Consider the following 18,755-nt stretch of genomic DNA (forward strand, 5'->3'; position numbering starts at 1 on the left):
TAGTTGTAACATTCGTACTATTAAAATTAAAACATTACAAAATATTGTTATCATTCCAAATATATAAATATACCTAAAAATAATTTTACCCCTTACAAATTTACCTCTTGTGGTTCCCCTTTTTTACAGAAGTATGCCCAAGTTGTCAGAACAGAGTCATCTTACACTTGAACGAAGCAGGTGCTAATCTATTTTGAGGTAGCATATTTTGAGAAATGTCATGGCAGAAAGATCCCCAGTCCCTTTCCTCTAAAAAAAAAAAAAAAAAAAAAAAAAAAAAAAAAAAAAAGACGTACTAACGGTGGATAGCTCTACAGAAAAGACTGGCAGTTGAAAAGCCCCTTCCACCCTCAAAAAATTTTTGATCACTTACTTCTCCTTTAAATATGTTCCAGCGGGAAAAGGTGTATAAAAGGATCAGTGGGCATGAGAAGAAGGAAAATCCTCTAATTCACTATTTTTCCAGAGGCTAAAACACACATCACAGAAGTAGTAGACTATAGAACCAGAGTATCTTGAGTATCTTGAGCTATAGAGAAGACCCCTTCTTCACCCACTCATATCAAATACAGACCAGTTCCTCTTTGTAACCACTGATTTGTATGGACATTTGTTATATAATTGAGAAAGAAGAGAAAATTTTATTTGGGTCCAGAAGCTCCCAAGTCAGAGGAGACATGAATAGTGAAGGAGATGGCATCCCTTCCCTACCTGGCCCATCCAGGTATGAGCACTTGTGGTTCCAGAGCTAAAAGTTAAGAGGTAACAGAATGGTCTCATGAGATATCCTGTGATTCCTGATGGGCTTAAAAGACAGAAGATGCTGGAACGTTTTCATGAGAGTCTTCACGTTCATGAGAGTCTTCACTGACACAGGTGAAATTCTGAGTTGGGCAAAAGCCTTTCTCTGTAGTGTTTTCCCTGCACTCTGCACTTCTTTGGCACTCTGAGGGCGGGCAGCTCTATAGACATCTATGTCCAGGGAAGACAGGAGGACCACTGCCAGCCTAGTCAGGAGGTGCAGCTCTGTGAAGCCGCTCTGTGGGAGGAAACTATGATTGGAGAACAACATGAGAGAGAAAGAATACTTGGTCACCTAGGGGAAAAAATGGGATTGCGAGCACATGTGAGGCCCCTGTCCCATTAATTTTACCACATGCTGCCACTGGGACAGTTTCTCCCAAGAAATCCTTTTATCTTAAGAAAAAAAATCTTTAAACATTTCTATACTATAAGATAAGCAAAACATTCTAACCACAACCTTCCAAAATGTGGGTTCAACTAATTCCCATTAATTTTTCCCTAAGAATTTCTGCTATAGTCAGTGTGTTCCCCAAATACGTTTGCTACTCTCTTCTTTCTTTCCTTTCAGCTCGTTAGCTTTGATCAGAGTACATCATTTCATGAATTTGGTATAGCTTCTCACAACTTCTCCTGCCCCTCTAAATACAAATGAGAGCAATAACCTATCAGTTTCAGAAACCCTTCACAGACTTCAGCAAGCCACCTGAATCTACTGCTCCTTCAAAAATACGGCAGAAATTGTCCACATTCAGATATCATGCATTTGCAAACGGAAAAACATTTTTGATTGAGCCTTCATCAATTATCTATTGTTTGGGAACATCTTTTCTTCTGTTGTCTGATTTTGTATTTGACCTTCGCATTTTATTCTAGTTTGGCTTTCCCATTTAGAAAATACGTTTCTTGATGTCAGGGTCTGTTGTTATTTTCATCTTTGGATCTTCCACAGTGCTTAAGACAGAGAGGTCCTTATAAATATTTTTGGTGCATAGGTTGATTCATTTATTATCCATCATGGTATTGAGAAAAAAACAGATGGAATATTTGGGGTGACAACTGTACCACATTTTGAGATGTTATTTCCTCAATCCAGAAAAATCTCTTCATTTATAATATTAAATTTCCAGTTATTGTGCTGAAGTCAAATAAGCAGGCCACAGTCTGCTAGCATTTAACAGCAATTTTTTTCCCAATCTACAAGCAAAATTATCAAAGAGATAAAATATTAGTAGTCATCTCCTCTCTCGTCAGGTTTACCAACACTGAGTATATGACTACATATAAGGTGGAATCTAAACCTGGCACCATGATCTTCTTTTTATTCCCCATTGTGAATCTTCTTGAAGAAATTTAATAACAAAATATTGCCAGCAAACTTAAGGTCTAAATAAGCTCTTTACATTTATCTTTAAAATGTACTTTTACGTACTAAAATAAAGACTCTTCTCTCCTAAGTTCTTCGTCGATTAGCCAACTGCACTGGCAGAAAGACCAAAATGTTTTGCTTGGTCTTTTGCTTCCCTATTCACTGACGATCAAAATTAAAGTCATCACATTAAAACGATCATGTACGTAAAACTCCTATTTACACAACACAGTCAAAGATTAGTAAGAACTGATAGTTATTAAACATGAAATCACAGAATGGTTTATTTTAATAGTCTCTGATGTGCGTCAAAACGCATTGTTTTCTCTTCTTATATGAAGCCTAGCTTCTTATTTATTGTTTTACTACTACCTTAATGTTATAAATACTTAATGTCATAAAAATATACAATAGGAAGAAATCTCTTTGTTTATCGTTAGCATGAGAAATCAGCCCTATGTTCAATTTAACACATTTCAGGACAAAAAGAAACCACTGATCCCCAACCTCTAGGACAAGAGAAATTAAGCAGAAAGAGTTGCCTCTGATGTTTTTTAAAACAATATATTAAACTGGATATATGGGGAGGGAAAGCAAAGAGTTGATTCGCATGACCAGGGTGAAAAGAAAAATAAACATCAGAGTTGCAAAAACATATATTCCATAACAAGTTCTTAAGACTCCCAGGTGCAACATCAGCAGCGCTCGGGTCTCGATTTTTATTGTAATCTTGTGGCTTTTTATTTGTAACTTATATGAAAAGAATCATATTGATTGGGGCAGATTTAACTCAGTAAAACCTATTCTACTGAGATTGTCTGTGCTAGGTGATTTTATCAAGTTCTCTTTTGGTTTCATTTTCTTCCTCATCCCTATTCCCAGGGGAGGCTGCAGCCCAGCTTGCAGAGCAAATTGCCCTAAATTGAGTTCTTTCTCTGGCATAGACAGGGCTGCCTTTAGCTCCTCGGCTTGAAAACTTTATGCATTCTTTTTTCCTTCTTCCTTAACAATCTCCTTCCCTTTTTCCAATTAAAATGGAGAAGTTTGCACCGGTACCTGCTCCCAATTAAATGAATACTGCATTACCAGCCGCACTCCCGGATCTTCTTTACCCTCCCTTCATTAGCCTTATTCCTCTGAGGCTGCCTGGCTGTCTGCCAGAGACTTATGGCAAGAATTCAAAATCTTGCACACTTTATCCCCTCCAAATCATCCTTGAATATAAGCAGTCTGCTCCTCAGGCCCAGCATGAGAAATCCAAGAACGTGTTCAAAACGCATAGAGGGTGGGGAGGGAGAGAAAAGGAAAATGATTTATTTAAAAGGCTAAAAGCCTATGCAAAGAAAGACAAGCTAAAAGAGGTTAAGCTTCCCAGTTAATTGACCTTAGTTTCTTTTTTAAAAGCCTGAGTAGGAAGAAAAACAAATGACAGTTCGATGACCATGCTTTGTTTCTGAGCGCCTTCATGCCTACAGGAAGTACATCATCATCTTCACACCTCAGGCATGCCGACTCCCTAACACTCACATTATACACCAGGACCAAAAAAGCCAACCTCGGAAGCCTAAGCAACTGTTTTGTTTTGTTTTGTTTTGTTTCTTTATAAAGATCAACATGGAATTTTCCAACAAATGTGAGTGCTATGGGGCCATTGCATCAGCCATTCTCAACTGACACTTGGAATCAGTAAGTGTGCATCAAGCTGTCATGAATGATGACCCAGGTGTCAGGCCACAGAAACAAACAGGCATTCAGTGTGCTTCCACTGCCCCCTGAAACTGTGCAAATTCCACTTACAGAGGCTTTGAACACATTTAGCAGAATGTATGATCAAATCTCATTTCTGGTACATACTGTCTGTGTGACCTTGAGCAAGTTATTTAACTTCTCTGAGCCTCATGGCTCTCATTTGTAAAGTGGGGATAACAGTTTCTAGCACCAAATACTGTTCTGTGGACTAAGTAGGACATGCAAACCACTTAGCACAATTCCTGGCACACAGTACATAGCTAGTGTAAACTTCTATTATTGCTACTAATACTAATATTAAGCAAAAATTACACTATATGATCTAACAGAACTTTTGGAGCATATCCCAAGGCATGGCAAAGGCTAAGGACACTACATAGATGATTTTTAATTTTACAAAATAAAAAAATGCACAATTGGATTCTCAGAAGCCTATCCTTGTTTGACACAGAGCCCAACACAACTAGGAGAACCACTAAGGTCATTATTAGACAACCTATCATTTAGTGGTAATTATTAGTCATCATATTCTCCAAGCACCTTAGAAAATGTATAGTCATTGTTGACTCTTTAAGGACAATACAAAATTGAACACTTTAAAACACTCATCACTGAAGTCAATTTGTTTCAGTTCCAAGAATTAACATATAATTTGGTTTATCTCCTAGTGAGAAACTTCTAAGGCCTGCTATAATGCCATAGTTTACCACTTTAAAAAATAATAATAAATAAAAGGAAAACTGTAAAAAGCCATAATTACTGTCTATAATATAAGTGACTATATTGATGAAAAGACAGAAAGATTATGAAATTATGATAGAGGGTATATATTATAAACAAACTTATGCTGACCATTTTTATCTCCTGCAGTAGACCCAATTCCTTTCTCTCCATGAGCTGCAAGATTATTGCCTGATTTGTAAAAAATACAGTGTTGTTTGAGAAACCTAAGGCAGCAGACATACTCTCAACACAGGAAGGTACTTTACAAATAACATTTTTTGATTAATCAAATCCAAGTCATATGTCCCATAGCATTTTGTATAATTATTAGGAAGACAAACATTGGAATTGGAGACATGGAATTATATTCTAGCCTTCACATTTTATTTGCTATGCAACCTCTAAAAACTTATTTAACTTCTCAGACCTTCAATTTCCTAAATATAAAATATAGCAATATGATCCTATTCTAAGAATTACATTTAAAATAGTTAACTTGAGATACAAGAATCTGTTTTTATCATCATCATCATCAACAGTGATTATTGTCAAATTTTTGACTTTTAAAAGTTAGTTCTTAAAATAGGAAAAGAGCATTTTATGAAGCAAGAGATTTTGAAATATGTCATTTAGTCCATCAAATATTGGTGGAACTGCACTGAACCCAATAGCAGTAATATACTCATTGGTTCAGATCATGTATATTTGAGGGCAGCTAAAATGCAATGGCTTATTAGAGATTTTGGTTTTAAGGAATAGATTGGGAAATCTACCTCATTTATGAAGTTATCTAAATGTTTGTTTAACAAAAAGACAAAATCACATACCTAGCACATAATATATAAACAAGGTCACATGGTAATGGCAGAGACAGGATTTAAGTTCAGGACTGCCAATTACAGATAAATGTGTCTCAGGTTATCTTTATACTCATAATTCAGAGATGTCATATTTCCTGGCTACATGAGAAAAAAACTCATTAGGAGAGTATGAAATTTTCCATTGCTGTACTACCACAGGCATTTTAAAATTACAAAATTAATTTTAAATAAAAATGTATTCTAAATTTCAAGTATCACACATATATCCCCTGAAAGCTGCCCTCCTGTTATAAATCCTGTCCTGGTTAATGGCACCACCATCCACCCATCCCAGAAACTTGGTGTCACACTGATATTTTCCCCCTCAATAAGTCATTTGTGCTGACAAGTATATTTCTATAACACTGACCAAAGCTGAATCTTCCCCTCAATTTCTGCTGATACTGCCTTAATTCAGGACCTCATTGTCTTATGCCTGCACTACTGTAGCGGTCTCCCAACTAGTCTCCTTTACCCCAGCTTTCTTACCTACTCCTCATTCTACATTCCACTCTCCACTCTTCCACATTGTCATCAAAATGATGTTCCTAACAGTCTGATTGTGCTATTCCCCAACTTGAAACCTTCAATCTCATGCAGTCTCTCCTCAGTCAGGCCCCTATTTGGCTGTCTCTCCTCTCTCTCATCTTGTGTCCACTCTCATCCCCTATGCTCTCTGTATGTCTGTGTGCCATCTTCTTTTTCATCTTTGCTCTTTGTTTTTTAGCTTATGCCATTCCTCCAGTCTTTAATTCCATAATTTTTCCCACTCAGCCTAAATATTCCATTAGTGCTTAAAAAGAAAGTTCTATATAGACTCATTCGATGAAGCTTGTGTCAGTAATTGAGAGAAGTATGTTAAAATCTTTTTGGATTGTGCATTTGTCAATCTTCCATGTAGTTCTGTCCACTTAATGCTTTATATTTTTAAAATTATATTAGTTATATGTAAATTATAAATCTATAAGCATAAATATCTAAATACTCCATTTAACTTTATATTAATGTAAGTATACTTGGTATAAAAATTATATAGTTATAGCAGCTTTCTATTGGTTAGTATTTATCTGGGATAGTTCTTCCATGCCTTTACATTCATATTTGCTATGCATTTACGTTTTAAGTATGAATCTTTAGATTGGATGCAACTGAGATTTTTAAAATCTGGTCTGACCATTTTTGTCTTTTAATTGCAGAGTTCACTCTGTTTTCATTAATCAGGATTACTGGCCTATTTAAATCTATTTCACTTAACTCATACACCTAAGAGCAACTTATTTGATTTTTTCTGTCTTTTTTTTTCCTTCTCTGCCTCCTTAATTCCTTCAGAAAGCATTTCCTGAGCAACAGCAATATTGTAAGCACTACTTCAGACACTGGTGATAAGGGCCGAAAAGAATAGACAAGATCCTTACTCTTAAGGATATTACATTCTAGTGGGAGAGGACAGAGAATGGATAAGCAAACCACTGAGTAGTAATATAAATAGATAGTGATGAACATGTTTTTAAATAATGTTCTATTCTTATTCTTTACTCTTTTCAGAGCTCTTTCATTTTTTCTTCCTCGGCTAAGAGTAGCCTTGTAATGAGTCTCTCCTTTTCCCATTTCTCTTCTGATACATCTGCCTCACTAATATTTTTTATTATATCATAATTTAAATATTACTATTCCCTAGCTTAAAATCTTCAGTGTCTCCCTATTGAGTAAAAATACCTCAGCCTGACATTCAAAGTCTTCTGCAAAATGGCTCAGCCTACCTTTTCTAGCTCTTTCTTCCATATATCTTTATGTGTCCTCTACTCTACTCTCTAGCCAAATAAACTAGTTACTTCCTGTTTCGAAATACATCTAGGTATTTTTTTCTCTATCTCTTACTCTACTTTCTCATCCCTTTCCACCTGATTCTCTAATTTCTGCCATTCTTTAAAGAACATTTGAAATACCATTTCTCCAAAAAACACCCTTCATGATTCCATATATTTGTGAGCTCTCCCTCTTTTGAATTTCATAGCACTCATTATTTTTTACCTTTTTAAAGGGCACCATTCTACATTTTTTCACTTATTATAATGTAAACTTCTTAATGGCAAGATTTCTTTCTTACTCATTTTGATTTCCAAAAAGTACTAAGTAAAATGTCCTGGAGATAACACATAAGCAGTAACTAACTCTTGAATTAAATTAACAATTGTGTCTAAGCCTGATCACCACCTCATACCATCCATTCTTATCCTGAGGCAAAAATATTTGGATAAATGCCCATAAATGGCCAATACATTAAAAAAATAAATAAAACTATGCAACTTCATTCTGGAGAAAACTGTTTTGAAAAGTAAAACACCTCAAATGATCAAAAAGCCTCAGTTAAACTGTAAAAATTAAGTAAGCAATAAATATATATGAAATATATCTATACTCAGTTCAAATGATGAGTGAAAGTATATCTTGCTTGTTGGGAATGGGAGAGATAGGAAGGGGAGAAGAGAAACAGATTGGAGAACAATTACTTTAAATATGAGATGTTAAGAGTTTCTTGGAGATTAGGCAAATTATTAACATATTCATTAATATTTCTCAGTAAACATGTATGGAGCACCTACGACATGCTAAGTTCTGTGCTAAGCCCAGGGAGTACAAAGATGAATAAGTCTTAATATTTGCCTTCAAGAAGCTGGAGCTTAGTGGGGAAAAAAAGATAAACAGATAGAGTAAAACACAGGAAGTGTTACAACAGAAGGGTCTGTAAAGTTCAACTGGAGACTCAGGTAGGAGGCTCTGTAAAGGTTTCAGGTGAATTAGCTCTTTTACTGAGAAAACAGCATGGGAGCTGGGAAAGGCAAGCCTTTATGCTTTCAGAGTATTTATGCCCTCTTTTACTTGCAGATATTACAGTGATAAATTGATAATATTCTACACAGTATTAATGTCACACCATGGGTGTATCACTATCTTTTGCATATACTGCTTTATGATATTTTATAAACTTCTGATTAAGCACGGCAGTGGAGGCACATATTTATTTATTCCTCATCCTTGTAAAACCACACAAAACTGACAGTGAATGAATTTTAAACTTATAAACCCATAGGATGAAAAGAATATGAGAGGAGAAGATATCAGATAAGGAATAATAAAAACATTTCTGAAATGCTGGAAGATAGATGGATGAATGGTAACTGCTTAGCAAACTAGATAAAGCTAAAACCTCAACCTAAATTGAAGCCAATAGGAAGTTTCCAATTTTACCTCAAAATCCCAGTAAGTCTCAGAATATGAAAATACGAGGTATCTCTGAAGGTGAGATGTTAAAATAATGGGGAAGGGGTATATTAGTAACTCCCTTCCCCACTATTAGTTGAAAGGATTAGTTGAAATTTTACCTTAAAAAAATTAGTTACTAGATCCTTTCCCTGACCACAACAGAAGATCAGAGGTTTGCACTCTGTAGAAGTTTGTACAACAGAAGACAGATTAAGATGTTCTATTGAGTAATAAAGGATGAAATGCAAATCCCCGTACTGCATGGTGAGACCTGCAGGTCATTTTCTGGTTTAGTTCCCAGAACATAGCCCACTAGGCTTTTACCTTCCAAGCATAAAATTGGAGAAGTCTTCTCTAGAAAAACTGGAAGGCTCAGAGAAACATGTACATATATGAGATTTAGGGTCTCTCAATTAAAAAGTCATGTGGCCACCTTATCACACTGTAATAAACTAACAGCCAGGGATAATCAACATATGGAAAAATCTTCTAGCACGAAAGAAAAACCTAAACATGGACTCTAGAATCTCAATGGGGTCAGGTTTCTGGACAGAAATAGGAAAACTAAAAGATAATGAAGTAAGACAAACTTTTTGAGGGAAAATTATTTCCAAGCTAAAATTCAGTAGCTAGCCAATGTACTTACAGAATGTAAGTGCAAATCAAGAATATTTACAGACAAAGAAAATTCTGGTATATTCAAGGCCACAAAAAAAGGTACCTCCTGTGTATTCTCTTCAGGAATCTTCTGGAAAATAACTTCAATTAAAAGTTTGCAGTCAACCAAGAAAGAGAATCAGAAAATGAGTCAGGACAAAATAAAAAGAATGTCTCAGGATGATGGTGAAGGCTCTAGGAAGGACATGTACAAAAAAACAAACAAACAAACAAACAAAAAACATGTCTAAAAGGATTGATAAGAAAACTGATTCACAACACAGATGTGTCTATCAAAACAGGGTATGCTTGAAGAAAGTAAACTCAATATATCGGATGTATTAACATGGAAAAGGGTGATGGTTGAGGAATAAACATACAGATTATCAAAGAAGAAGATTTGGAAATTGAAAAAAGTGACTCAACGTATTCTATGATTGATCGTAAAGAAAATTCCATCACATTTTAATGTTTAAAGCATTAAACTCTAAGAGAAGAAATAGTTTAAATTAATTCTATTGGCAGAGTTTTGCTAATTGGTTTATCTGAAGGCTCTTGAAATACACTGACATACCTCTTCAATGACAGCCAGATTATGAACAAAGGACTGTTGCTTGTTGAAGTTGTCATTTGTACCTGATACTAATTACTGAAATAAATGTCATAAATGTGCCTCTCTGTTAAAAATCGTGGAGGAAAATAGGAGAATGAACTTCATGTTTAACCTTTCTCCTAAAATTAAAACTGGCTAGAAATTAAAATTCTTGCCATAACTGCTAGTTCCCCTGAGACTCCCCAGAAGTCTTGTAATAAAACTTTGACTTGGACTAATTTGAATGGCTACCTATTCCCTGCAACAATCCCTAATTGGTATCTGTAATAAAACATAAGCCATATAAATTGGACAAAATTTAATGGGAAACTTCCCCAGCTTAGCTATTTAGTGATAGTTCTTTAATTAGGAGTCCTTGATTACATTTTCATTCCTACAAGATGAGTCTGCAAGCAGAAAACAAAATACTTTCTTTTTCACCTCAACCTAGCTTCAACTCATATCTTCCCAAAGCACTTCGAACATACCAGTTCATGACCTTAACCTTCATCAAGAAGCCTGGCTGCTGTGGAAAACTGGTCTTCTACTTTTGGTAAATCAAAGGAGGAGAAAGACAAAGTCATATAGTGGGCCAGGAAGGCACAGTATGCTCAGTGTCCAATTAAGAAGTGAAATAGATTTATTTAGTTAAAATTACATGCAACCCCTTATTTTCAAGCATAATATCTTTAATTTACATGAAATTAGTCAAATTATACTATTTTCCCAAATTAAATAAATTTGACTAGCTTATTATTCAGACCCCTTCCAGTTTCCAACAAACTAAGCCAATGCTTATCTCAAGGCAATGAAAATTCAACAATTGGCTTAAAATTCACAAACCTACATTTGAAGTCATCATCTGAATCTCTATAAATAAAAGAAACCATAAAACCTAATATTCTCCACAGCAGGAATAGCCATTTTATCTCCCCAAACTAACCTACCTCGAAAAAAAAATCATTTGAACAATGCTCACATGGCAGAGATATATACAACAACTCCAAAATTAATTTGCTGAAGAATTTAAAGCTCTAAATTGTGTATATAACCACTAACTTAACTAGTAAACCTTTCAAAGTTCTGGGTTTCTTTTAAGGTGATAGTAACCTGCCTCAGTGGCAAAGAGAAGGGATCCTTAGTATGTTATATTCTTAAAACCTAAATGAAAAAGATGCTAGTCTGCACTGGGAAATTTTCATATGTGAATAAATATCATCTAGCAATATTTTGTCTATCATTTGATAATATTTAAGCTATTTGATAACTATACTAAAAAATAATCTTTGCTTCTCACTGAGCTAAATCTCTTGGGTTTAATTCATCCATGTCCATCAAAGCCTTTCTAAGGCAAAAAATGAACCTGCACGCATGAGACAATTCCAATAAAGATATTTTCTAAACTTAACTAAATATTGCCCTTAACTCCTCAGACCGAAACTACAGGGTGAATTCATTTCAATATAACAACCATTACGAAATAATTTTAGAAAACCCCTGACAACAGTAAAATTGACCTTATTATATCAGTGTACTCACACATTTTGTTCACAGGCTCAGGACATAAGGACTCAAAACCACCTCTGATGCTTTCTGACAGATTGTAGATGAACCAGATTCCGTAGGGGTGTACACGCCAAGGACATCTAGAAGCCAAATGACAAAAAATTAACATCTCCAGATTCTGTCTGTGTAGAACCAGGAGCAACTCTGAGATTTTTAAACTCTGAGTGTACTGTCAAGAGAATCAAGTCCATTTTTTTTTTTTGTTAAGGTTTGTTGAGTTTCAGGGTTTCATTAAAAATACCACCATGTTTGAAACCAGTTTTTCTATATCAAAAACTTAAATTCTCTGTAATTTGCTTATATTAGTCTCAGTTTTCATTTCAAGAGGGACAGAATTTCAGACAGGGTGTTGCCTTTTTAAGGAGATTTATTTAAACATTTCATGAATTTTACAACTAGAACTTTAATTCATTCACAAAAAGAACATCTTAAGACCATAAAACATAACGGTTAACAAGATGAGCTTTGAGAGTTGGTATCAGTTGAGTTGGCGTTTAGATTTTTAAAGGAAAAATGGGACTAACACATGTACCTATTTTATGATGGGGATGTTAGCATTAAACTTAGTACCTAACATATAGAGTTTAGAAATGTGAGACTTATTATTTTAATTATTAGTCCCCATTCAGCCAAAATTCACAGATAGTTAAGAGCCACTCTTCTTACTCCGTTTGTAGGTGGTCATTCCTTTTTAATTAATGAAAGCAGTTATTGTAGAAGATTGTTCCATAGTCAAAAGCGGAAAAGCAGAAAGTATTAATGGTGAGGCAAAGAACCTTCAACAAGCTCAGAAATTACCTCAAAACTCAAAACCAACATCAAAAGTCAGTAGCAGAGTCCCCAGAAATGAAAACGAAACAGTTGCACACACTACGTAGCATGAGATGAAAGCGGCAAGACCCAGTGTTAGGAGCTGAACTACATCCTGTTGGTTCCCTCAGACTCATGCAAGGATACTAGACAGGTATAGCAGACTTGGCCTGGTTTCTTTAAAATCAAAATCAAACAAAATGCCTATGAGTGAGTAATTCATTTGAATGCAATTCCAGGAAGTATGATTAAATGATAAGGGAAGTCAAAACAAAAGAGAAAATAAATAAAAGGATATATTATCAAGTCAGCAATTGATTGCTTAATTTAGCAAGACTTTCTGAGAAGCCTTACAAAACTGACTTCAGAACCATTTTTGTAAGGGAAGAAAAGGAGCATTAATCCATAAGCTCCCATTCCCCAGAGGTCAAGGATTACTCTGAATGTTGTCACCTCCCTTGTAGTTCCAAGTTGCTCATGCATGAATGTCAAACAAGTTCCCACAGGTGGTTTTATGCCATGTGCGTTGAGACTTTATTAATTTCATCTACATAAAATAAATTAGAGCCTGAATGTAACTGATAGCAAAAGCCATGGTTGAAATTAGTGTTGAGGCTTTAAAATGATGAGCAAGAGTTCAGCATACAAAAATCAATCAATGTTAATATGTTGCATGAACAGAATAAAGGAAACCAAGACACGTGATCATCTCAATTGATGCAGGAAAAGGATTTTACAAAATCCAGTACTCTTCAATGATAAATGCACTCAACATACAGGGAATAGAAGAAAACGTTATGGTAAATAAACACGATAAAGCATATTTATGAGAAACACACAATCAAAATTATACTCGATGAAAGACTTAAAGTTTTTCATCTTAAATCAAAAACAAGATTAGGATGCAAATTCCACCTTTTCTATTCGACATTGTACTAGAAGCTCTAGCCATAGTTATTAGGCAAGGAAAAAAAAAAAGTGTCCAAGTTGGAAAGGAAGGAGTGAAATTATTTATATTCACAGATGGCATGATTTTACACACAGAAAATCCAAAATATTCTGCAAAAAGACTACTAGAGCTAATAAACACATTCAGCAATAGTTCAGTATAAAGATCAACACACAAAAATCAACTACAATTCTATATAGTAGCAATGAATAATGTGAAGATGAAATTAACAATATGTTTTTATTCACAAGTGTATCCAAAAAATGAAATAATTAGGAATAAAGTTAATCAAGGAGGTGCAAGTTGTACAGTAAAAATTATAAAACATTATTGAAAGAAATTAAAGACAAATAAAGTAAAAGACACCCCATGTTCATGAATTGGAAGACTTAATATTGTTAAAACAGCAGTACCACCCAAAGTAATCCAGAGACTCAGTATAATCCCAATATAAATCCCAATGACTTTCTTGTAAAAATGTGAAAGCATACCCTAAAATTCATATAGAAATAAAAACGACCATGAATCGCCAAAACAATCTTGAAAAAGAAGAACAAAGTTGAAGGACTCACATTTCTCCAATTTCCAAACTTAATCCAAAGCTTCAGCAATCTAAAAAATGTGGTACCAACATACAGATCAATAGAATAGAATCTAGAGTTCAGAAATAAACTATAGTTAATTCTTTTTGTCAAGAGTGCCAATATCATTCATTCAATGGGAAGGAAAGACTTTTTAACAAACGGTGTTGGGGCAAATAGCATCCAAATGCAAAAGAATAAATTTGGACCCTTATTTAATACCATATATTATACTCAAAATGGATCACAGACATGAATGTAAGAGATAAAACTTTAAAACTCTTAGAAGAAATACTAGGTAAATGTTCATGACCTTGAATTTGGTAATAGATTCTTAGATATTACACCAAAAGCACAAGCAACAAAATAAAAAAGAGATAAACTGGACTTCATCAAAGCTAAAAACTTTTGTGCATATAAGAACACCATCAAGAAAGTGAAGGGGTAACCTACAGAATAGGAGAAAATATTTGCAAATCATATATCTGATAAAAATATACAATGCAAACACATGCATATAAATAAATGTTCATAGCAACACTATTCATAATAGCCAAAAGGTGAAAACAAATCAAATGTCAATCAACTGAAGAGTGAGTAAAAAAAAAATGCATTCAATGAAATATTATTCAGCCATAAAAAGAATGGAGCACTGATAATGTGACAATGTGAATGAACCCTAAAATTATGCAAAGTGGAAAGAAGCCAGACACAAAAGGTAACATATTGTATGATTCTATTTATAAGAAATATCCAATGTAGGTAAATTCATTGACAGGAAGTGGTTGCCAGGGAATAGGGAAATGGGTCCCAGGTGCTTAATGGATACAGTGTTTTCTTTTGAGGTGATAAAAATGCTTTGGAATAAAATAGGGGTGATAGTTGCATAATATTGTGGATTGTCACTGAACTGTACAGTTTAAAATGGTTATCTTTATGTTATGTGAATTCCATCTCAAGTTTTTAAAATTAATGTACAAAAATATCTAGTACAGTTCTCTCAGTCCTCAGATTGCTACAGGTCTAGCTAACTGAAGTCATATCACAATCAAAGCAAATAAGTGTGTTTCCTGAGTATATGAGAGATCATTTGAGATGACAGTGGTAAATATGCTGAGAGGCTGAAGTAAATCACCTGAAGCTGCCCCTGTCAGCCCAAAGTTTTGCCGTAAGCCAACAGGGTCACCTTGGGTCAACAGAGTTCCTCCACACTTGTCAGCTCCTCTGTCTGAACCTAAATTATCCATAATATCCATCACCTATTCACGTGGTTTTTTAGAATACTATCTACATTATCCTACAGATAAGGGTCATGGTATCTCTAAACATGTTTATTTAAGCCAATAAACAGGGAGAAAAGACCACAATAGAAGGAGAGTAGAGGATAATTTTTTGGATCTGAAATTATATAATTATAACTGGAGATGACTGCACAAAGAACTATATAGCTTTCTCAATAAATAAATCAACTTCTGAAAATAGAAAATATATATATGTATGTTCACAGGGGGTTGTGTATGTAATTTTTAAGAATGCAAGCATACTATCACATCTTTCTTCTACACAAACATGTCTCATTTATACTCTATTTACTGTAACAGATAATATTGAGTCCTGCTCAATTTTAAAAGCAGTAATTTTCAACATTTCTTACCACATCTTCATTGGATCCAAAGTCATGTAGCCCCAAGACAAGTTAATACCTTTTTAAATTAACAAAAGCTTTTTAAAATTATAACAATGAAAACACACACAGAGACGCACACCAACGACTGCTTAGTGAAAGTGTGGAATCTCTCTTTCACTGCCCCTCTCTTCTTTAAACTGCTTCTTGACAAACATTCCTCTTAAGATTCGAAAGGGAAGTACAAGTAACATTGCAGACAACCAGGAGTCCTAGAGAACTAATCCATTTCTGGCTAGAAAAGAACAGCATTAAATCCACCAGTCTCCTAGGATATTTTCCTACACCTCTTGAGTGGAACCCACTCTCCTCTCTGAGTCAGGATCAACTTCTAAAGAGATAGTCTCGGAACCCCTTTGATCTTTGTGAGCTTAAAGACTGCCTCCCCTACCCTCACTCATTATAGTTAATAATCCTCTTCCCTTTTCTTTTGGGAAAAAATGAAATATAAAATTTTTGACTGTTATCAACAATTCTTAAATGCCGTACTAATGTTGGTGTGTCCTTCTTACAAAATAAATTATAACTATGACAGCAAAAGTAGAGAGTGTGCAATATTTGCTAAATTCCTGTAGGAAGTCTCTATTTATCCAGAAATCACACTTGTTTACTGCTCTCTGCTTCTTATGATGCTGAAACTTCCATCTTATTGTACATTTAAAAATAAAAGTAAGGCTATGAGGGTCAAATATGAGGGTTAACTCGACCTTTCCCAAGAAAGTAAAACAAGAACTAACGTCCTCAACTGGCAGAAGTCACAATTCTGCAGACACCAGCAGTCAGTCTTTCGCAATCGCCCCACGAGTCATCAAGCACCACCCTACTTGGACTTACCCCAGTGGAAGACTCACTGGAGCTCCTTTTTGGTGGCTATTTTATCTACCCAAGTAGCTTACTACAAGAGAAAAACCCATTTAGGCCTCTCTCTCAATTGTTTCAGGAAGAGGAGAAAATTTTATCTTACTGTGTGTGTGTGTGTGTGTGTGTGTGTGTGTATGTGTGACATATACTGACTTGCCAAATATCACAAGGTACACAGGGGGCCAGACCAGTATTTTGAACCCATGCTACATGACCATAAATCCTGTATTCTTTCCACTGTACCCTACTCCATCAATGTGGCCACTGGTTAAAAATAAAAGGCAAAAAAAAAACCCTGCATTCATTTTAAATTTAAGAATCTAGGAACAACTAACAGCTTTTTAAAATTTGAGTCCATGAAATAAATCAACTATATGTCATTTCCTAATGAACTTCCTTAATCTGCTAATCAAGACATACGTAATATGAACCCATTTTCCAAAGATCTGTGTTCTTATTTACACTGAATTCAAAACACAACTTATTCACTTTAAACTGGAGGCATGTTTTGTTCCCTGCTCCTTTCCCTGCTATAAGAGATGATCATATATATGCATTGTAAAGATACTTCTCCTAACATAGCTACAAAAGGCAATTAAATGGGCTTAATAATTTTAGTTTTGTTTGCAGCCTCGAACAGAACGTGGCTATATGTGTAACCCTTTTTATGGGATCTTACTGAGATCAGAAAAGAATAATTATTCATTGATTAAAGCACAGTAAATCTCCTACACACTAAGGATAATTTATTCAGCTATAAAACCATGGTGCACACTTTTCTGCTATCATTCATTTACACACAAAAAGAAAATTATAGATACCACTTAGGAAAGAAATACTGATACTGAAAAATATTTTGTGTTTGAGATTAAGAGCTACTGGAAATCCACCCACACAACACCAACATTAAACACACACATACACACACTTTTGTTATCAGTAATGTCCTTATTTTATTCAGTGCTGTTTCTGTGAAAGAAAACTAATATTAAACAGTGTGAAAATATAGTGCATCAGAAGCTAAGAACAAATTTATGTTTTTCACTTGAAGGAAAGACAACTATAAAAGAAACACATTATACATTTGATTCTAAAGTAAGTGAGTACAAGGCTAAAATAGGTAACATTTATTTAAAGTTTCTTGTTAGAGGGACAGTATGTGCAACTGCAGTACTGTTATTCTTGAGTAAATATTCATATATAATGAGTATACTATACACTAGAATGCTGTGAAAAATAATAAATAAGAAAAATCTATACTGTTTTAATAGACCTCAGAGCTAAAAGGGAAAATAAACTCACAAAATTGAAATATATGAATGTAACTACATTTGCAGACATGTTTGACACCTCACATACATATAAATTCATTACTTTAGATTTCATCACATAGTAACTGAACCCACAACGAGGCACTGGAGAAACAAGGGTGAATGGGAGAGATAAGATGCCTGCCTGGATGCCTAATAGGCCTTAATGCCTAAATCTTTATAAGCATGTATGTACACCAAAAAAGCAAAGATGAAGAAGCATAGAGTGATGAGGGAAGTGCTGAGAATTTACTGATGACCCACTCAGCTCCACTATACAGTGATACCTACTAAGTTAACAAAATCAGTAATTCCTATATTTTCATGTAGCTACACTGAAGCATTCATCATAACTTTCATCTCTACAAGTAACCTAGATCTTGGATTTCAGATACCCATATACTACTGCCATCCAAATTTGCTTAGTTCTAACCCATAGTAGGAAGAGAGAAAGCAGTGCCTAACTTTGATCAGCTGCCTCCGAAGTCTCCGATAACATCTTTAGACACACAAAACCATGCCTCTAAATCCCACTTAGGATCTAGATTATTCTTATTGCTCAGGGATCCAATGAATAACACAAAGGACGTCTACATTTCCCAGCACTCTCTGCAGTTAGAGGGGATCATGTAACTGAGTCACAGCCAGTGGAATGCAGATGGAAATGATGTATGCCACTTCAAACCTGGCTGCACAAGATACCACTCTCTCTTTTCTATCCACTGCCTGTGAGACACAAAGTGAGCTTGTATCTACATGTTGAAGATAGTAGCATTACAGCAGAAGAAACTCCTGGATCCCTGAATGACTGTATGACAAAAAACTTTCTGTACTTTTTTCATCACAGACCAGGAACAAAGAGTTTCCTGTTTAGATCTTGGTCACTTCAAAATAGTCTAGCAATCAAATTCCTAAAAGCTTAATAACCAACATCATGTTATGCGTATCTGTAAGGAATTAAGGTACAGAAGAAATGAGA

General features: G+C 34.9%; 1 long non-coding RNA gene across 3 annotated transcripts in view; it reads right to left on the bottom strand.

Moving 5' to 3' along the window:
* Positions 1-18,755, bottom strand: part of LOC105092251 (uncharacterized) — an 855,833-nt gene that overhangs the window by 598,492 nt on the left and 238,586 nt on the right. For all 3 annotated transcript variants that reach the window (XR_010381298.1, XR_004138212.2, XR_010381299.1), the window contains one exon: positions 11,555-11,661. This is a non-coding gene — a long non-coding RNA (uncharacterized LOC105092251). The remainder of the gene's footprint in view (positions 1-11,554; positions 11,662-18,755) is intronic.

Source organism: Camelus dromedarius, chromosome 6, assembly GCF_036321535.1.
Source record: "Camelus dromedarius isolate mCamDro1 chromosome 6, mCamDro1.pat, whole genome shotgun sequence".
Taxonomy (NCBI): domain Eukaryota; kingdom Metazoa; phylum Chordata; class Mammalia; order Artiodactyla; family Camelidae; genus Camelus; species Camelus dromedarius.